The sequence below is a fragment of the Periplaneta americana genome, chromosome 8 (assembly GCF_040183065.1).
Source record: "Periplaneta americana isolate PAMFEO1 chromosome 8, P.americana_PAMFEO1_priV1, whole genome shotgun sequence".
NCBI classification, from domain to species: Eukaryota; Metazoa; Arthropoda; class Insecta; order Blattodea; family Blattidae; genus Periplaneta; species Periplaneta americana.
The window spans coordinates 20,644,361-20,667,634 of NC_091124.1; the positions used below are offsets into that span (position 1 = coordinate 20,644,361).

A 23,274-nucleotide genomic window follows, 5' to 3' on the forward strand; every position below is an offset into this window, starting at 1 on the left:
CCCACAAATAGAAATCGCAAGGGTTCAAATCAGGAGAACGAGGAGGCCAACTTTCTATCACTCGTTCACCAAACACTTCTCGCAATTCGTTCTTTGATGTCTTGTATGTGTAAGCTGCTTTACTGTCTTGAATAAACAAACCTCTTTTCTTTTCTTCGTCTGTTAGTTGTTCGAAAAATGGTCTGAGAATGAAATTAATGTAGCTGGTGGAATCAATCGGTTCATTATGGAAGATCGGTCCAATTACCCTTTTCGCGGTTATCGCACACCACACCCCAACTTTAATGCCGCGTAGTCGGGGTCCTTGTAACTGATGAGTTGGTTCTGAAGTCCAGTAATGATTGTTCTGGGAATTTACATAACCCGATAAATGCAGCCACGCTTCGCCAGTAAAAAATATTAGTTCTGGATTCACGATACCGTCATGCACAGAGTACAGAAACCAATTACAAAAACTTACTCTTGAAGCTGGATCATATACACTTAATTTATGAGTCACTTGTGTTTTGTATGGATGTAAGTGAAGTATCTTGGTTGCTCTCGCTGCTGACAATCTGGATACCCTGGTTTCTTGAGCTAGGCGTTTTGAAGTTTTTCGCGGAGATTGTTCGAGCCTGACACCTATTTCATCTAATTTCTCTTCTGTGAGAACGCGAGGCCTCCCACATTTTCTTTTATTCAGAACGGAGCCTGTTTCTTCAAACTTCTCCACTAATCTACGGATTGTGGTTCTATTAGGAACGTTTTCACCTGGAAACTCACGTTGAAACGAATGACGACACATTCGTATAGAACGGTATCTGTAATATTTCTTGACAAGAAACTCTCTTTGCTGTAAACTGTACATATTCACACATTCACAGTACCACAGTACGATTAAAACTGAATACCAACTTGTGTAACCGACCGCCTATCGACTGATTGCCCGCCCTTCCTCTCACCCGCCCGCCGGCGATAGCGAGTTCAGCGCGGACTGCAAGCGATGCGTCACTTTAGAGACTGCCAGGAACCGTCCGTTGTCTTCAGGACCAGCATTACAATAAAGCAAGGCAATAGAGGACACATTACAGCCATGTCTTTATCCCTTGGAAGCTGCATTTTTTCCCTATTCTAACATACAGGACATATCAAAGTCCGGTAACACTTTCAATATTTTATTACACAAAAAACTACTAATGATAGCACTTTCAAACACACGTCAGTTTAAAGTCAAACTCTCAAAGTTATTCAGCCGCTTAATATTCAGCGACGAAGCGACATTCCATACGAGTGGGAAAATTAACAAGCACAACTGTCGTGTTTGGGGTACACAGAAACCTCATAGAATCATTGAACATGAGCGTGATTCACCAAAGGTGAATGTTTTCTGCGCGTTGTCACAACGAAAACTGTACGGACCTTTCTTCTTCATTGAGGCTACTGTGACTGGACATTCATATCTGGACATGTTGGAGCAATGGTTGGTGCCTCAACTTGGACAAGATCTCGATGACGATTTCATCTTTCAGCAAGATGGGGCTCCGCCACATTTCCACAATGCAGTTCGTGCTTACCTGAATACGGAGATGTCTGATCGTTGGATAGGACATGCTGGAGTAAGGGATAGATGTTTCATGACATGGCCACCAAGGTCACCCGATATGACTGCATGTGACTTTTTTCTATGGGGGTACCTAAAGGATCGTGTGTTTGTACCGCCTTTGCCACGTGATTTAGAGGAACCAAAAACTAGAATTCGAGAAGCTGCCGCCACGGTCACAGAGGATTTGTTGAAAATGGTATGGGAAGAGTTTGATTATCGTTTGGACATCTGCTGAGTCACTCGTGGTTCACACATTGAATCTCTGTAAGGTGTAAACAGAACTTTGAGAGTTTAACTTTAAACTGTCGTATGTTTGAAAGTGCTATCATTAGTAGTTTTTGTGTAATAAAATATTGAAAGTGTTACCGGATTTTTTATATGCTCTGTATATTATATCGTATAATATAAGTATTAATATAGGCTACCACTACAGCATAAAAATATCAATACTGACGTCCCTTACGGTGGCTGAATGGTCAGCTCCAGTCGGGCACGCAGGCGATCAGGGGTCGAGTCCCGATCAGGCCTGGGATTTTTCATTGAAAAATCCACGTGGCGGACAAGGTCTCAATTGGGATTTTCTCGGAGTTCTCCTGTTTCCCCAATTAGGCATCTATATCGTTCCGTCAACATTTCTTCATTCCGTCGTCACTCCATAGCAATCCCCGAACGCCAGCTGAGGAAGCACAGAAGGGGCTGGCCTAAGGACAAGGGGATGTCTAATCGAAACCCGGGTACACAGCGAACCTTAATGTAGTCAACCGGTGTGGGTTTGGGAATGCACCGAGCTTAAGGGTTAGCGCAATAGATCTTGAAAGGATGTAGTGCTGGGTTGTAGTTTTCACCTCCCGACATTTCATTCAATTCAATCAATATTGACAAAAATTGCTGCATAACAGATGCAACATTGTATTAGGTACGACAGGAATAAGATTGGTCTTGCATCGGAAAGAACAAACACGTTAAGAATGTGACTTAAAATTGCCTGCTAAGTTCATGTGAAATTAATCATCATAAATGATCCCTATAGAATCAAATCAATCTAATATATTATCCATGCTAAAAACACGATAACATACTGCCGAGTGTTCATGTTCGTATTGTGTGAAATATTTGACACTGCGTTGCTCATACCATTCTGACATCGCGATTCGTGGACTGACCTTTGTAATAAGGAACATTATTATTATTATTATTATTATTATTATTATTATTATTATTATTATTATTATTATTAGTGTCACAGTCAACACCAGCAGCAACAGCAGCAGAATAAACTCGGATGAATTAATTTTAATAAGCACGTAGTCAGCCACTTTATAACGTGGATTTCTACTACCCATGTCATGTTTTCATTTGACCTCATAGAAAATAGAATTCTCCGAGTTGTCATCAGGACCAGCATTACAATAGTGTCCAGATCGCTATCACGAACAGTGTATGTGTTGACAGACAAAACATATTCTGACGAATCTCTTGTGAATGACAAATTTAAGCACAGAATTCTCCAATGATTTTGTCACTGGCTGTAGTCAACCCTATTAATAAACAAAACGACACGTCAGCCCATGTTGTTGTAATACGATGCATAGAGTACAAAGGAAAAAAAAAACACAAAAGCAGTAATACTGGTAATACAGCAGCTGCACCAGCACCTCAAATTTCTCACAGCAATGCGTTTGCATGAGATCTAGACAAACAAATTTATGATCCGTAATATAACTTGTGCGCATTATTTTGTGATATTCTTGTCTTGTGTTATTGTTTCTGTTGATAGAGCAGATAGCCTATGAGCAAATAATAATACTCCCCTTCAGGGCCGGATTTAGGTATAGTGCCGCCCATAGGCTGTGCTAAAATTTGCCGCCCTCAATTCCGACAAATAATTTATGACAAGCAATTTATAAACAGCTATTATACAGGTAATTTTAGTTTAAATTAGTTTTAAACGAATGTTACAATTCAGAAAACAATAAATTACTTCAATCAAAGTACATACATCTTACTTATGAATTATAAATATTTCTTTCGCACTTTCTTCACTTGATGATGTCAACAAAGTCGATCTGACGAAACACATCAGACTCGATGCAAAGGAACATATTCAAATTTATTCACTGTTGAAACAAAATTGATTTGTGAAAGCCAGGCTGTGGTTTATTTTTAAGCACTGGTTTTGTTGGTGGTATAATTATTACGAGTATTTCTTACTTCGAGAGGAAGTATAAAGTAAATTAAAAAATAAACTCCAACTCTTTGCGGAATAAACCTTTCATATCGAATTATGTACCGTAGTGCACATGCTGGAAAGTGATATATATATATATATATATATATATATATATATATATATCGATATTGGAAATGTAACTGAGAGTTGTGGCTACTATTCATAGCGATAAATAATAAACACATTCAATTTGACTTTTAACAATGTTGTCCTCCATCTTGGGGATTGAGCGAAGGGCTAATAACCCATCACCATAAAAAATAGCTTCCTACGAAACCCCAACATATGGCTTGCGTCCACATGCCTCAGCAGAGGTGAACGATCGTTTAACCAGAACGGAGGTATCGTGAGGTTAGCACGATGATCCCCTCAGTCGTTATAGCAAGCTCGCGGAATCGGATTTCGCTACGTATCGTAGCTCCCCAAATTTACCACAATGTTGGGTGGACATCGGTCCCATACACTGGCCGTAATTTCATGACAAAAATTCCTTCCCCATGGAAACTCGAACCAACGTCCTTTCCGTAACGCGAGTTCCAGGCATGATGCCTTACATGACGACACTATGGGGCGGGACCAATATTACTTATATTAATACATATTATGTAACTATTTGCATATTCTTTACAAATTTATTTCCATAAACTGGTTCATATTTTACACGAATAAATGTTAAATAAATATACTGTAAGTAACCATGTTGGTTCGACTTTACGTACATGTACCTCACAATCAAAATTATTGTTTATTTACTTATGTACACATAAGCGTCTTTCCTCGGTTAAAAATGCGTACCCTGTCAGTATGCCAGTTTTACGCCCTTCACACGACGCGATTCGGACTGGATTACAACTTAAAACCTGTTGAGAGTTGCTGGCGAGTATCTGACACAACTTCACCGAACACCGCACACGGCGCCACCAGTATGCAACGAGTCGACGACGCATCTCGAACAAGTCATATCCAAGCTGCTGTGTAGGACTTGCGACAGCGCTGTGACTGTGAGCATTGCATTATCAAGCCGTTGTTATAATACTGGCATAATGGGTGAGCAGGAACTGAACATTAAACTTGTCCAAATAGTGGAAAAGTATCCCTGTTTGTATAATTTTAAATTGCCGGAATATTCAAGAAAGGACCTCACGGAGAAAACATGGAACGAAGTGGCAACCGAAGTGAAAATGACTGGTATGTATCTGCAATGTTTATTATAGTTTAGGCCTATATTATATCAAAACTATGTTCATACAGAAAGTTCCATTGCCGTGGAATAGTGGCATGTGCTAACAAATACATAGGTAGCTAGGAGGACCGCCCATAGGAATTGTGCCCACTCCACAAACATTTGTCATTCTCCAATATTTTAATAAATGTCAAAATTCTATACCGTATTTACGCGAATCTAATGCGCACTTTTTTTTTTTTGTCCAAATGTAGTATTCAAAATTGGAGTGCGCATTAGATTCGAGTGCAAATCCGTTCCGTACGTAGTTCGCCGGTAATTTAATTCAAATATTTTATCGTTTGTTACGTCATAAAGCATTTCTGCGATTCTCGACTTCGTTACAGTTATTCATTTACCGTTATTTATTCGTTGGCCTATTATTGCATAGAGAGTTTGAATGAGTGTAAAAGCATTCAAGAAATGCTGCATTTCAAATGCTTTGAATGACAGCGAAGATGACGTGCTCTGGAACGACGAGGATGACGGGGAAAGACGAAATGAATCTACTAACATAGACATCCCCGAGGATGAAAGTATTAGTGAATAGTGGTGAGTCAAATGTTTACTTACCGTATTTCATGTAACATTAGTCCAACTGTATATTTTCTGTGTTCTGATAGTTTACGTAGAGATCCATTGTTATATTAAATATAAATTTAAATAAATACCGTATATCCTGCCATTGATGAACATTACATTCAAAACAAACTCTTTCTTCTATGGTTTTAAGTTTCAAATTTGGGGTGCGCATTAGATACGCGTAAATACGGTAATTTAAATTTACTAAGACAACAAGCTAAGACAATTTTATTACAATGCTTGGCAATCTTGTTTGTTACTGAAATTGAAATATTACTTGGGCAAGATAAATACAAAACCCTCAGTTTATAAGCATGTTTAATAATGAATCTTAGTCAGTAAAAAATACAACGTAATTTTAAATATAAATGCAGATATTTAATTTTAAATATTAAAAATGTAATTAAGAAAAAATATTATGCAGATAAAACTAAGTAGGCCTAGTTAAGTGTAGCCTAATTAACTGTTGTGCAGTAGTATCATAAATGAAACATCACATTTATAGAAGCTCTTGAAAAGTATGCTACTTTAAGTCAAAATCTAATTCTAATGTTTGAGATTTCGAAGCAGACGGCATCTTGAATCGTCTCACTTTAGCAGATACATATTGCTTTATGGCCTCAGTAAAGTTAACATTTTAAACCAGTTCACACTCTGTGCATAGCATTGTTAGATTATCGAGTTTTTCTTGACCTAAACGAATTCGCAAGTGATTCTTGATCAATTTCAATTTACTGAACCACGTTCACCAGCAGCTACTCAAACAGATATACTGGTGAACAGTTTTTTTTTCTTTCTATGGAGGAGGGGCCTGAAGGCTTACACTGCAGCCTGAGACTTACTGTGCTTACCACTCCTGTTCTGTGACTGATATTTTTCATCAAACGGCCGTGTTCTTGTACGAATACAGCACGCTGCACCGTCCTAAACTTGCTGAAAACATAGTTACTACCGATATTTCAATATGTGATTTAACAGAATTCTTCTTTCGTGTAAAAAAACTTTTGTGAATATAAAGTGTCTTCTTCTCCCTAAGAATATATAAAAATCGGGCCCAGCCCCATTATACTCGAGTGGTGCTCCCTCACCCACCCCAGGGTGACCCTGTAGGCAGTTAGATCTACGTATTGACACAATTGTAACAACTGCTCGTTCAACAGGGTGTCTGCCAAATAACATATCCGAAATTCTTTACTTTTTTCCTTACCTCACCCCCCTTTTTCTTGACCTTTTTTAAATTACCCCCAACTTAGGTAAAGTTGTAAATTAGCACCAAATTAAGAAATGCTTGTTATTTATTTAATGAAAAACTTCCAACAAAAGGCCTGTTAAGATGAAAACCGAAGCTATACTTGAACAAGAGAAGTAGACATGCTTTGCTAATATGTTTTCGCGGGATATCAGCCGAGCGAACCAACGCCGAGAAAGCCTCAAATCATACATAGACATGCTTTGTCTGTTAATGCATGTCAATATTAATGCTTCAGATTTCAGCAGTATGATGGCAGAACTTTCAGACGTTCGGCATTGTGATGGCAAAAATTCTTAACCTCAAATCTAACTCTTTCTTGACAGTCTTCACTTTTCCTGTTCTTTGTTTGCTTTTTACGTAGAATATGTTTTTCCCGCACAGAACCTGGGTTCCCGTTCCGAGATCAGCAACGGAACAAAAAACGGCAGAATTTCAAATGCTTGCTGCAACGATCCCCAATAGACGGCCTGTGGCACCCCACAGACCAGGTATTATTGAATAAAAAAAGTCAGCTGTTGTACTTGTAGATATAAGATTGTTTCCAAAAACAAAATACTAAATTATATAGATGGAAATTTTCCGATAATTTTTCAAATGTATCTTATTGGCACAAGCAATTTGCCGGACTTTTAACACTCTCATAGATGAAATTTCTGAAGAAAGAAGCTTACAATTAGGAATGTACGATATTAGGACTCACAAGAATTTGAAAATTATTTTAATGACAGTACTATTTTAAAAGAAAAACAAATGGTTATTTTTCAAATTGCAAGAAACTTGAACTGTACGTTTAGTTAATGTTTGCACCAACCTATAGGTGAGAATCATGTTTTTCTGAAATGAATTATATAAAAAAAATCTCAGAAATAGGTTCTTTAGACAGTCACTTTCTATAACAATTATATTTTGAAATTATTCATCCCTAAACTTTTTGACTGGTAGACACCCTGTGCAACAATATGTCCTCTAGTATATAAGTTCTGTCCTTCAATATACAGATACAATTATGTAAATGCGCATATAGATCTGCGCAATATTATTGGTAATGTGTGTCGACAACAAAAATGTGGAAAAGTAGTTGTAAATGTTGGCAACATTGTTTAAGGCGCATGTCCACACCTGTGGAATAACGGTCAGCGCGTCTGGCTGCGAAACCAGGTGGCCCGGGTTCGAATCCCGGTCGGGGCAAGTTACCTGGTTGAGGTTTTTTCCGGGGTTTTTCCTCAACCCAATACGAGCAAATGCCGGGTAACTTTCGGTGTTGGACCCCGGATTCATTTCACCGGCATTATCACCTTCATATCATTCAGACGCTAAATAACCTGAGATGTTGATATAGCGTCGTAAAATAACCCAATTAAAAAAAAAGTTTAAGGCGCATTTCAATTTTGCTTGAGGGTCAAGGTTGTGTACTTTCTGTCGTGTGTATTCCATTTATTGTTTACGATTAATATTCCAGTATGAAATATAGTTGAGAAATTACAGTAGTTACTTTTTAACAGAAATGCACAGAGAACGGCTGGTTTTATATGTTACTTATGAAGACTGTAAAAATAGAAAAAAGAAACATAATTCATGACAAGAAATTTCAGAAGCGTTAAATAAGACTTGAGTTAGAAAAATATTAAGGATGTAATAGCACAGTTTCATCATAAGTTTTAAAAGGGAAACAGAAATCAAAAGGAAGCGGGAAGGAAGAAGTTTATTACTCAAAATTGTAGCACATATTACTCTCTCAGCATCCTGAACTCAACTAAATTTTGACAAATACTATATGTTGATTTAGTTTAAACACTTTTTGAAGAATGTTGTCAATATTCATACGGTGTTGCCAACCATGTTATGCCGGTGTAAATGTGTCTTTAAGACACATTTAAGCCTACAATTTTGTCAATGGTGGCAGTATTACGACATCGAATCATTGTTAATATCAATGCTTCTGTGTGAGCATAGGCGCATTCAACGAAATCTATAACAGTTAAATACTATTTTCTTATCATCAAAAGAACGCTACATCGCCCATGTGAACTAAAGTGGAAATTAATATTTTTTGTCATCATATCTAGGACATCATGCCAGAAGGGCGTAACAACAAAACAGCAATTTTACATTAGAGCCATTTAAATCTAGAATAATTTTTTTCTATTCTTGCGTACATTACAATGTACTTTCTTCGATTCTTCCTCATGACCATTGTAATTCTCAAACGTTTGTTTTAAAATATAAATAGTTCCCATTAACATAATATTTCATTAACGCTGCCTTTGTTGATAGTACGATACCCTCGATATAGTAGGCTTTGAAGGTTCAGGTACATATTCAGTTCGTCGTGTTTACTCGTTTCATGTCGAGACCTTGAAAGTACTCTGATCATTATTTCTTTCACCAAATCAAACACTTTCGATCCTTGTAAAATGACCGTCAGACTCACTATATTACATTGGAACTGTGGACTCGTGGAATTTGTAATTACGATTTATTGATCCAACACAGTTTGGCATATTCCATAAATCACTGTATCGACTAACGATAGATTTCCATTTCTTTCCATTAGGATTTTCAATGTAAAATTCTTTCATTTATTCCAGATAGCTGTCGTTTCTTCCACAATTTTATATTGCATGTCTCCTCTTGCAAAGTATAAAGTGCCACAAACGTATAGGTCATTGGCAAATATATTAGAAAAAAATACGGTCTTGGGTATATACCGGTACGTATCGATGTAAGTAATATTATTCAGTTTATTTTTTTCAGCGGCTGCTTGCAAGGAGAAATGGCGAAACTTGAGGGCTGTGTTCATGAGACACATGAGAGGTCCTCCAAATGGCTCTGCTAAAAAGATGAAACCGTACTACTTACTCGATACAATGCAGTTTTTGACTCCATACATTAAGACAGTTATCCATCCTCAAAGCGGAAATTTACCTGAATCTCCAATTGAAATAAAACACGAAGAACAAATAACAGAATCCTCAAGAGAAAAGACCGAAGAAAACCCAATTGATACTACTAACCAGGACACGTTGAATATGACAACAAATTACCCTAAGCGGAAGAGGAATTCTAATTCTCAAATGGATGTTGAGAGGAAATCGGAAGCAATTAAAATGTTTTTACTTAGTCTCCTTCCTGAACTGGAGGAATTGTCGGACGCCCAACTCAAAAGCTTTAAAAGAAGAGTTTTGTGTTTGATAGACGATATAAGCTCAAATCAGAGTTAAAATCACCCATTTATTCACCTGTGTCACGAGTTGGTTCATCTCTATAAACATTAGTACCGTCCCAGTTTTCTCCTGTCAAAGGATCCACCAACATCGCACTCTTCTGCACGCCAGAAGCAGCTACTCCATCTCTCATTAATTACACCATTGAAAAACAGGGAGAAGGAGCAACTCTCTTATATATTTGTAACGTTTATTAAATGATTAATAAATAAATGAGAATGCATCTCAATGCAGTGTTATAAATATTCATTACCCTTAGACCACGCGGAACATTTTATATATTTCGCGTATATATATATATATATATATATATATATATATATATATACACAGGGACATCATTTTATTTTTACTAACATTTTTAATATTAACCTGGCTATACCTTTAGAGAACCGGAAACACCGTTCGCTACCTTCTTCCACGACTGGAGTTCGATGATACCGGAGTAAAACACAAACAAATCACTTTACTAGGTATAGGAGGGAAGAAAAGTACTTCATCCATTTACGTAAACTAGAAAATATCGCGATTTTGAGTTCGATAATTTTCATTAGGTTTTTGTTTAATCAAAATGCAGTACTGTATTAAGAATAAGTGTTTCTACTCACGAACTGAGCTATCCATGCGAACGTATTCATTATGCAGTGTATATTATACTGTCTACAGCCTATTAGCGTACAATATAGAGAATGAAGTTCAATTGAAAAATAATCGTAATATGGATATTTAAACACATTTTTGAAAATGGTGGTCGTTCATTTCGATACACGCTTCAGTTCTTTTGTGCATATTATCGCACTATAGACTATTGCATCTAATTCCAATTGCCAGTTTCGTCCTTTGTACTAGTAACTCATGTTGAAATAATTCTGTATCTACTCTATAAAAGAGTACCTATGTACTGTAAATTCAATCTTCACTTCTGCCCGACCCGCACAGATAAAATTACTCAGACATGCTATCTACTGTCCGTCCAAGTGGTTATGCCGCAGGATCGTAGAAAGGAGAGAAATCACGTGACAGTTAATTACTTAACGAGGCCCTTTCATTTAAGTTATTTTAAACAGTTGTATAATATTACGTAAACGTCCAATTCCTAACAGAAATTAATGTTTTCAGAAAAGAGCTAAGACAGCCCTGCTTTTACAGATGGGCGTGCAGAAGCAGGTGGGGGAAATCGGGATGCGACGTAGGCAAACGGACAGTACCTGTGCGAAAATATGATTCAATATTGAAAGTTCTTTCGTCACTGGAAAACGCGAACATATTTCTGGAACGTACTATACTCAATAACTCAGTGCTGTTTACTATATGCAGCCTTGGTTCTGTCTGGAGAACAGTTGAAACTTCATTAGTAGAAGGGGTGGGAGTGAAGTACATTAAAACTCAGGTACAATAAAAATTGAAGTAAAAATAAAATGATGTCCCTGTGTGTATATATATATATATATATATATATATATATATATATATATATATATATATATATTATTCAGAGAACTTCATTTTCATTGTGAGTTTGAGTTCGAAACTGATTGTTTCCATTTTCATTCGGACTTTTCTTTTCATTGTATTTATTCTAATGACAAAGTGCGGGGTTAACAAGATAATTTTCTTGTTAAGTTTCTTGCGTAATTTACGTGGCGTAGAAACCCAGTTTTTACACAGACATAAAAAAACTAATTTTCTGTTGTAGGCCTGTATTAAGACTATGAAACTACTTTAATTATACTACATTTTGAGTATCATTATTTTATTATTTCTGCAGGAAATCATTATTATCTAGACTTTATGTACCCAATAGCCACATATTAACAACATCACTGTTGTTGGTGAACTGTCTGAAAGCAGGTTGGAATTTCATAAGTGACACCAATAACTTATCACTCATAAGGAAACTAAGCCAGGAGATAATGGGTAGTGTGGCAAGTTCCTTTCTCTCTCCATTACCTACATTGCTGACCAAAAACATACTTCAATAATCAGACAAGAATCAACACTATTAAGAGATTAATCAAAAAACCTTTTTTTCACATAGGCCTACTATATTTTTAAAAACTGCGAAAAATGATTATGCATACTTCTTATTGTAGTACCAGTATTTACATAAGGACAATTTATTTTCATTTGATTTCAACATTTTAGTAAGCGTTTAAATTTATCAGGAGTGTTGATTAAGTCTTTGTCTTGAATCTCTTGAAGTGTAATATAATCTGAAATTGTTCTGTTCCTACTACGTGTGAAAATATTACATCATGCGCGAACCAAGAATGGAAAAGCTACGTTTAGTCCGTTGCCACATTATACGACACAACTACAATAACAAGAGACTAAGAGAACATGTGCAGTCATTATCGGAATGGTTTGATTGGAGAGACCGAGAGTCCAGAGGGTAAAAGCGACAAACTTTGAGATCGGCACAATGAGCGTCGCCAAGACTTGTTATTGCCGCACTCTGATGAGCGATAGATCGACAGGCAATAGTTCATATCGAAGGAAAGCGCCGCAAAGTTTCCTGTATGACAGTTTCTTGGATTTGTTATTGTTGCGGTTTCAGTAAGCAGCTTCGTTTGTAATACAGCACCAGCACCGGCAGTCGGCAAATCGTCGGTACCGCTCACAAAGCCACCCGACTGTCGCCCACCAGAGCCTTTTTGTTGTGTGAGACATAATAACATCGATCATTGCAAAACTCATGATTTATTTTATTTGTATTGTTTCTGACATACTATATACTTTCTACGTATTTTACGTGTCACGTAGAAAACATTTTTATTCGTAATGGCACAAGCCTGAATGTGGACAGTTTGAAAATCTCGAAACATTGCTCGGTTAGTGGACATCGCTATTATCTTCTTTCGTGAACTCGTGGCACTCAAAACACTTCACTGTTTTATAACTTTGGTACTACAACCATATTAAATAACAGAATTTGTTACTCACCCTTCTCACAGTAGGTATTGGAAGTGTTGCCCATTTTTCCTGACACACAATCCACATCTTCTTAAGAAACTATCATTGGCTCTCGTCAGTTCCTCGTCCCTAATGGACCTAATTACGTTTCGAATGTTTCTTTTAAGTTCCTCCAGTGTGTTAGGGTTAGTTAAATATACTCTATTTTTCAGTGTTCCCCAAAGATAAAAATCACAAACTGTAAGGTCTGGAGAACGAGGAGGCCATAAACCACTGCTAATAATCCTGTGACCAAATATACGTCGCAATTCCATCTGGGATTCATTAGCAGTATGAGCTGTTGCGTTATCTTGTTGAAAATATGCCGTCAAACGTTCCTCATATGTTAACTCGTCATACAACGGTTCTAACATGTCACGCAAGTACCGTGCACTATTAACTGTTTCTTGATAGAAAAATGGCCCGATAATTCTTTTGGCACTGATGGCACACCAAACTCCTATTTTTTCATCATGTAGTGGAACTTCGTCCACGATTTCTGGTTCCTCCGAGGCCCAGTATCTGTTACTGCGTGATGCCACGTGACCATTCAGATGAAACCAAGCTCCATCAGAAAAGAATATCAACCTAGGATCAATTTCCCCGTTATTAACATTTTGTAACACCCAATTACAGAAGCGCAATCTTTTGTTACAATCTAAGGGCTGTAATTGGTGGACTGCAGAAATTATATAGGGCTTTAATTTTAGCAACTTCTTTGCTTGCCTTGCAGATCCTTGAGAAATTCCTGTCTGCTGAGCTAGACGTCTCAAAGATTTTCGAGGATTACGTTCCAAGACAGCTCCTATTTCATCAAGTTTTTCTTCTGTAAGCACATGACGTCTTCGCTTTCTTATCCTGTCAGTCAGAGAACCTGTGTTATTAAACTTATCCACTAACTTTAATATTGCTTTTCGTGTTGGAACTGGGCTGCCAGGAAATTTACTTCTAAATGCTTGTCTTGTTCTACCACACAAATTTCTGCACTTGATATACGCCTTGAAGATAAATATACGATGACACAGTGAATATCTCACCATTGCACAACAGTACTGTACTGTAATGAAATCTCACTCACGACTGCACAACACAATACTGTCCTACTCCGATGAAATCTCACTCACGACTGATTGCAGGAGGGAGGATCGCCGCGATTGCATGGGGCTCTGGCCGCCGATCGGCCAAGCAATGTTCCGGGACTTTTAAACTGCCCGGTCTGTATTTTTATCATTCATATAAAGAACTCAATACTTGTATAGGCCTATTTTAATAATTATTCTCATAAGCTACCATTTCATTTATTTACATAGCGCCATCGTTTTTACTGTGAACTACGGTATAATGTTACATGAACGTGAGCTGTCCACTGATTAAGGAGAAATCACTGATTTTCGGTACGCATCGAGAATGTTGAATGCTTAGGCCTATTTACTTAAAAGTCTCGAAATTGATTTTATGCAGCATCTCTATACTTTGTATAATGAGAAAGTAAAACTCAAAATTATACTGTTATTATCGTTGATATTTTATGAATGATAGTGAATTGGGAAATTAATTATGGAGTAAAAGGATAACAAACGACAGTAACATCAGAAAAATATGTCACTATAATTTATCATCCGCTACAGATTCAATTGTCCCGCGCCGTGGCGTCGCGGTCTAAGGCATCCTGCCCAGAATCGCGTTACGGAATGCGCTCTGGTTCGATTCCTCATGGCGGAAGAAATTTTCTCATGAAATTTCGGCCAGTGTATGGGACCGGTGCCCACCCAGCATCGTGATGCACTTGGGGAGCTACGATAGGTAGCGAAATTCGGTTGCGAATACCAGCTATAACGGCTGGGGGGATCATCGTGCTAACCACACAATACCTCCATTCTGGTTGGATGCTCGTCCTCCTCTGCTTCGGCATGTGGGCGTAAGCCCAGCAGCCGGCTGGTCGGTCTAGGCCCTTCACGGGCTGTAGCGCCACGGATTATTATTATTATTATTATTATTATTATTATTATTATTACAGATTCAATTTGGATTTAAATCTGGGTAACCGACATAGGAAAGTCTACGTCTACGTACTCAAAATTAGGTTTTCATCAGAGCTAGGTTGTGATCTCTCAAAATTATCGGTTCGCAAGTCGGCCGCTTACGAGAGCGACTCTCTCTCATCCGCCGCCATCTCCTTCAGCAAACTCAAGGCGTCACAAAACTTTACCATTTTAAAACCTTGGTACTACACATTAAATAAAGCCACCGGCGTAGTTCAGACGATAGCGCGTTTGCCTGATTCCGAGCAGACCGCTCGGGCATGAGATCGATTCCTGCTTGGGCTGATTACGTGGTTGGATTTTTTTTCCGAGGTTTTCCCAACCGTAAGGCGAATGTCAGGTAACCTAAGGCGAATCCCGGCCTCATCTCGTCAACACCAATTCCATCAACGCTAAATAATCCAGTAGTTGGTACAGCGTCGTTAAATAACCAAGTAAAAAAGTACATATTAAATTAATAAGTCCACACCTCTGGAGTAATGGTTAGCGCGTCTGGCCGCGAAACCAGGTGGCCCGGGTTCGATTCCCGGTCGGGACAAGTTACCTGGTTGAGGTTTTTTCCGGGGTTTTCCCTCAACCCAATATGAGCAAATGCTGGGTAACTTTCTGTGCTGGACCCCGGGCTCATTTCACCGGCATTATCAACTTCATCTCACTCAGACGCTAAATAACCTAAGCTGTTGATAAAGCGTCGTAAAATAACCTAATAAAAAATTAATAAATATATTAATTCTGTACTTACTCTTTTCATAGAAGGTACTCAAAGTGTTGCCCATTTTGTGTGACGCACAATCTACATCTTCTTAAGAAACTATCGTTTATATGTGTCAGTTCCTCGGTACTAATGGATGTAATTTCTGTTCGAATGTTTTCTTTTAGTTCATCTAGAGTGTGAGGATTAGTTGCATACACTTTACTTTTGAGAGTTTCCCACAGATAAAAATCACAAACTGTTAGGTCTGGAGAACGTGAAGGCCATAAATCTCCGCTAATAATTTTTCGACTGAATATACGGCGCAATTCCGTTATGGATGAATTAGCAGCAAGAGTTGTGGCGTTATCGTCCTGGAAATGCGCCGTCAAAAGTTCCTTATATGTTAATTCATCACACAATGGTTCTAAAATGTTATTTATGTACATTTCATTGTTAACTGTGTCTTGATAGAAAAATGGCCCAATAATTCTTTTCGAACTGACTGCACACCATACCCCTATTTTTTCGTCAAGGAGTGGACCCTCGTCCGCCATTTGTGGTTTCTCTGGTGCCCAGTATCTCTTATTTCGTGATGCTACGTGACCACTGAGATGAAACCAAGCTTCACCGGAAAAAAAAATTGATCTGGGATCAATTTCGCCGTTACTAACGTTTTCTAACATCCAATTACAAAAGTGAAATCTTCTGTTATAATCTATGGGGCGTAGTTGTTGAACTACCCGAACTAACGGAGTGATGTAGGGCTTCAAATGTAGCAGTTTTGTTGCTCGTCTTGCAGATGCTGTAGAAACTCCAGTCTCCTGGGCTACAAGTTTCAGAGATTTTCGAGGACTACGTTCAAAGGCTGCTCCTATCTGATCAAGTTTTTCTTCTGTCAGCACGTGACGTGTTCGTTCCTTTTTACGATCATTCAAAGAACCTGTTTCGTCAAACTTATTCACTAAATCTAATATTGCTTTTCGAGATGGGATTAGGCTGTTGGGAAATTTACGTCTAAAATTCTGTCTTGTTCTACCGCACGATTTCTTACATTTTATGTAAGTCTTCAAAATGTATATACGATGGCACAGTGAATATCTAACCATTGCACAACAGAACGCACCACTGCGACTGCACTGCCCCGAATGAAGCGTGACTCACGACTGATCTGTCCATAGTTCGAGACAGTTCACAACTACGCGGTAATTTTGCCGGCGGTTGCTAGAAGGCCGCGCTGGTAAGAGGACAACTTGTGAACCGATAGTTTTAAAAGATTTTTGGTGTATATATTCTATATTTGTCGCCATGTAGATGCTCAGGAAATATAAATATCAACGAATCTCCACATTAAGATTATATTTGATTTTTCATGTTACCCTATATATTTCACATGATTTTACATAGGCCTAATTATATATTCTGTGGTTTTATACTGTACATTAATAAAAAATTTGTTGATTTATTAAACGTTGTTTACAGGGAAAAGGAATGTGTCGATGAACTATAAAAAAAGGATAAAATCCACTCTGGTAGTGGTAGTCTTAGGTTCTTCCAAAAAAGAAAGCACTCTGGGTTGAAAAGTAACGCAAGTACGATGCCCTCTATCACACACCCAAGTTCACTCACAATGTGATGGATTTGTCTAATAACTTTGAAAAGAGATATGAGGTAATGGTAGACCTATTTTGTATTTTATTGGAAACAACCTCATTTTCTACAGAAAGATCAGATGAGGCGTACAGACGGGAGCAACGGGCTTTTCACTATGCACTGCTGACGCTCTCGCGACGGAGAACGGGCAGTGTAGAGTCGGGGCGATATAACCATACAAGTTTCCTAACTATTTTAAAAAGTGTTTTATTTACCAACATTATTGATGAAGGTCCTGAACCTGGCCGCCTTCGTTGTCCACACACTTTTGGCACCTGTCTATGAAATGTCCCATAACTTGTTGTAGTCCTGGTCGATTAATGCTGTTAATTTCGTGACAGATATTACGTTTCAGTTCTTCCAGGGTGCGTGGATTTGTCTTGTATACAGCATTTTTTAATGTACTCCAGAGATAAAAATCGCAGGGGGTTAGGTCGGGGGACCGAGGGGGCCACAAATCACTACTAATAAGTCTGTCCTGCTGGAACACACATTCAATTTCTCGCATCGAAATATCGGCCGTATGAGCTGTGGTTGAGTCTTGTTGGAAGAAAGCGAAATCACGCTCCCTGCCGGTTAATTCTCTAAAGAAGGGAGTCAGAATAGTATGCACGTATGTGAGAGAATCAACTGTATTCTGAAAGAAAATGGGCCCTATAATTCTTTCTCCGCTCATGGCGCACCATACACCAATTTTTTCGTCATGGAGGGGTACTTCATGAACGATATCAGGTTTCTCAGCACTCCAGTAACGATTGTTTTGTGAACACACATAACCATGGAGGTGGAACCATGCCTCGCCTGAGAAAAATATTAAATGTGGGTCTATTAGTCCTTTATGAATATTATTCAGCATCCACTCACAAAATGCGCGCCTATGTGCAGGATCACCGGGTTGAAGACCATGTCTCTTAGTTATTTTATGCGGCTGCAAATTTAATAATTTAGTAGCTTTTTGCACAGAGCCATAAGAAATTCCTACTTGTTGTGAAAGGCGCCTAAGTGATTTTCTAGGAGACCGTTCCAATCGATAACCAATGTCATCTAATGTTTCTTCTGTGAGAACCCTACGCTGTCTGTTTTGTTTCTTAGGCTGAACACTTCCCGTTGCCTGACATTTATTATAAAGATTATGGATAGTTGTACGTGATGGAATTTTTACACCCGGGAATCGTGTTTCAAATCGTCTTCGTACTTGGCTGGCAGACTGGGTTAACACATATGAATCATAAATATATACACGTTGTTCAGTAGTAAACATTTGATTAGCCATTATACAGTTTACACTTTCACTTTAAATGCACAAGAAAAACGCCGTAGTATGTATATACCATGTTCCGTGTCACTCGCCAGTCACTTTGATACTGATTCCCTAACCTTTACACGAGTCAGGACCAACACGTGCATGCTTGCGTCATCGTCTCTGCCAGCCCACCGTTCCCCGCCACGAGTGTCAGCGCACAGTGAAAACCTCATAGCTCCTGTCCATACATCATCTGATCACTATGGCATAGTATACCTGTCGAATCAGGCTTACCACCCTTACGACCTGCATTGTCTCAATGTCTCAAAGTGATTTCAATTTCATATGAGCGGATGAACGTAAAATCCAACCCCACGCCTCCGTTATTGCAGTAGTCGCGCGTCTTCGCTGGATATAAAATTAAAATTGTTGACTGCGATCAACAACTTCTTCACAACCGACGGTAAAGTTGTAATACGTTACAATTTCAACAAAGAAAATGAACATATCATGAAACAACAATATTGCAGCAAAATTTACGGAGCGTTTGCAAGTTTTTGTATTGCAGGGTCCTGCCAGTTCAACAAAGGAATTTTGTAAGAACTTGAGTAGGTCTAGTCGCTGCGAAACCCGGGATGTTGAACGTCTGCCATAGTGTGTGACATATACTCAAAGGAAATACTGTACGTCTCTGTGACATTCTGTCGTGGAAAGGATATTTCCTGCCTACAAGCATATAGTTTTTTACTATTGCCAGAGAGTAGGTGAGAGTCAGTACTCAGTAATAGTATATTAGCATTCCATTACGATCCAAATATTCGAATGTATTCAAATAGACGAGAAATGAAATATAAACAATGAACCAAAGGGATTATGTTGCGCTGCCGAAAAAGTTATTCCTGAGATTCAAGAGCCCCACAAATAATAAAAACTCACTTATAGGAGTACATCCGTTATCATGGCACTTTTTAAACAATATAACAGTACAGCACCTTATTCCAAATGCCATCGTTTGGTGCAAATGAAATACAAGACAATTTTATGCCAACATTTAAATTTCAAGGACAGACATATCATTTAATTGGAAGCTCTCTTCTAGCTCACAGTTCTTACAAATATATAGTTTGTGCATGGTAACAGTTACATTCATATAATACGATAATTTTTCGCTAAGTAATAACAAAACTATTTGAAAATATAATACCTTTAATGGGGAAGAATGGGTAGAGCGGAGAAAAATTCTCTCCGGCACCGGGCTCGAACCCGAGTTTTCAGCTCTACGTCCTGACGCTTTATTCACTAAGCCACACCGGATTCTAGTTCCGATGCCGGATTGAATCCTTCTCAGTATAAGTTATACCTCTCTGTTACCCTTTGGTGGCCTACCCTCATATACTGTGTCACAGAATATGTGACAGTGGCACAATGGGCAACACTATGTACAGAGGTGCACTCATTACGAGTGACTTAAGTGGCCGGGGTCCGACGGAACAAGGCGCCGTCTTGAATAACAAAGTGATTACTTACGCGTATCATATTACTATGATGTACCGAATTACATATGATATTTCCGTGCAGGAATTCTGCATTACCACATGGTGAAGAATGGGTAGAACGTTCTAAATAATATAATATAATAGATATAAGTCAATGATATTTACTTGTTACAAGTGCAGCGCAGCACAGCACACGGGTATGGCTAGTAAGTGAATAAAATTGACTAGTGTGATTCCAAAATGCGTTCAGTTCATTTTTATGAAAGAACTCTACTACCGGTGTACGGACTGAATGAATTTTCAAGTAACATCACAATAACACAAACTTTCAGAAAAGAATTGACGTTACTTTGGAAGAAAAGAAACTTAAAATATAATCATAGAGGTCTCAAAAAATCAAATATGTATAAATCATAAAAATGGCCAAATTGACTGAGCATCATCCTCTGACTGCAAACAACATCGAAAGTAGTCAATCAGGTAACATAACACCAGAATTTATAATGTTAACACAGTGAAGTCATTGTTGGCTTTATTTAATTCAATTAACTTAACAGTTCATGAGTGTTTAATTTATACAGTAGGTTACTGTTAGAGAATACTATAAAATGAAAGCAGAAATAACGAAAATGTGAATGAATAATGCCATCAAACATCAACAATAAAATTAATAATAATAATAATAATAATAATAATAATAATAATAATAATAATAATAATAATAATAATAGCAAACGAAGGCAACGGATTACAAGGGTTCGGCGGCAGTTACATTTTAGGTTGAATGGGTTTCCGCGGTGTAAAAACTTTAAGGCCCGATTGTATAACCATTTAATCTTAGATCAGAGGTTAAATTGATCCTTGTTTCAGATGAACTTGGAATTTTGTGTTGTATAAAGTCTAATCTGAGATTAATTTGTCTCAAACTAAAGTCAACTTTGACTGAAGAAATTTCTCCGATTAAGTTAGATGATCCAAGTTCAGTTACTCCTTTTCTGTTTGAAATATACGAATGACAGATTGTGCAAATAAAATATCCATTATTATTAATATTAATAAATATGATAGGTACATTTATATATATATCTTTCAATTTCTTGCCTTAATACACAAACAATCTTATATTTTATAAGGCTCTATCGTGTTCAGCAGTATCAAATAACATAACCTATAATTATATTATGTTTATAACAACCATTAATATTAATGGATATGATAAATTTTCAATTAACTGTATTATTAATAAAAAAATTGTCGTTTTATAAAGCTTTATTATGTTTAGCAGTATCAAACACCATAACATGATAACAACTCGGTGAACAGTCAACCTTCTTCTTATTGTCCGCCATTATTTACATTGCACAAAAAACCAGTGTCTCCAACAGAGTGTACGGAAAGTCGCCAAAAATAGTTGTAAAGTCGCTAGATTTCTCATTATCAACAAAGATTAAATTTTGTCACTATGGGGTGCTAAAAAGGTCACTAAATCCCTATTTAAGCAATATAAAAGTTAAAAGAAATTGTTGTTGAAAAAGCGTTAAAGTCCTTAGATTGGCAACACTGAACAAACCTATCCGCGCATCATGTATTTCACCAGTTTATGCGATGTTGCCAAATCCTTTTCACGTGAACTTAGATTGCACATGAACCAAGGTAATTTGATCGCAGAAAAGTTTTATACAATAGAAGAAGTGTCTGAACTCGGTTCACTTGTCGATCTTCGATCAAAGTTGATCTTCTTTAGTCAGGGAGTTTTATACAATTGGGTCTAAGAAACATCGTCGTTAACATCATGGAATATGTATATATATTTTTCCTACAGAATTATACATTAATAATTGTGGAGAGAGGGGCAGCAAACGAGAGCACAGAACGCGAGAAAAATCATGTCATACATAATTCTGTCACACTCTAGTCTACAGATTCTATTTGGACTTATATCTGGGTAACGACGACTTTGTCTACGATCACGCGCCACACTTGTATTACGTTATAAATGTGGCAACTCTGTAAAAAGGTTTTACGCGTCGTCACAGAACCAGGGAGAGGATGACTGCATGCCGATAAGAATAACGTACCGACTGCGTCTCTTGCTTGGCTTCTTTCGCTTTCATGGACGCCAGACTTTGTTAGAAGCTTCAACCCGAAACCTTCATCCCTCATTCGTGTTCCCTCTTCATTTAATTACGGTAGGGATACAAGAATACAGCCTAGTCCTTTTTATGTTGGTAACAGGCAGTGGCGGTTCTGGAGAGAATGAAGAGGCGACTTACCAAGAAAAGGAGTTTTCTCTCTCAAAATGAGTAAATTTCGATCCTAACCGCAACCTATTGTTAAATTACCGAACATGCTTTAATAGTATAACCGGTAACACTAACAGATACTTTAATTTTTGCAATTAAAATAAGAATTTACCTCATTGTCCGCAAATCAGATACTTTTTTTATTAGTTTTGTTTTAGCGGATGTATCTATGACGTTTTCGTAGAAGGGATGAGTTCTCATTAATTCACTGAGGAGATCCTTGTGGATGCAAATTAAGTCTAGCGATGTCAACCTGCTGTTACACAGATTATTCCTGAGATACGGTTAATAATTCTCTTTAAACAGGGAAAACTTCTCTCCGCAGAACTATTCGATGGGATAGTAAGAATTGTTAAGCTCTTGCGGACACCCCATCCATACTGCTTTCTTTGAGAGATCTCATTAAAGTTTTTATGTTCTTATTTCTCTATGTTTCAACTTGAAATATCAAATCAAGTTCATTTCTTAGTCTTTCTTACTTTGAAATACGTAACTTCAAACTATCCAAAGCTCCAATATCTTTGCATGTGCGGAAAATTGTGACGTGTCGGAAAAGTTTTAAAAAGTGAGTTACTTATAGGCTCTCTCCGACAAAAATTACATTTTGGGATTATCATATCAGATTAAAGTTTTCTGTCTGCTACGAGTAATGAAAAAAAAACCGCGCCTTTCTGTGACGGCTAGGAATCGAGTTACAAGTTATTACTTTAGATAGTAGGTTTTCGCAACGAGGATAAATGCGGAAAGTGCCCAAATGCTGTCAAGATAAGTAATCTGATGTTTAAAATCATGTTAAGCACTT

The 23,274-nt window shown here is 37.7% G+C and overlaps 1 protein-coding gene and 1 long non-coding RNA gene across 4 annotated transcripts in view; one reads left to right on the plus strand and one right to left on the minus strand.

Moving 5' to 3' along the window:
• Window positions 1-23,274, minus strand: part of LOC138704544 (pleckstrin homology domain-containing family D member 1-like) — a 267,332-nt gene that overhangs the window by 172,935 nt on the left and 71,123 nt on the right. The gene's annotated exons all lie outside the window — the stretch shown is intronic.
• On the plus strand, window positions 4,522-10,321 carry LOC138704546 (uncharacterized). The gene is made up of 2 exons (XR_011333367.1): window positions 4,522-5,000; window positions 9,623-10,321. It is a non-coding gene; the product is annotated as an uncharacterized lncRNA (long non-coding RNA).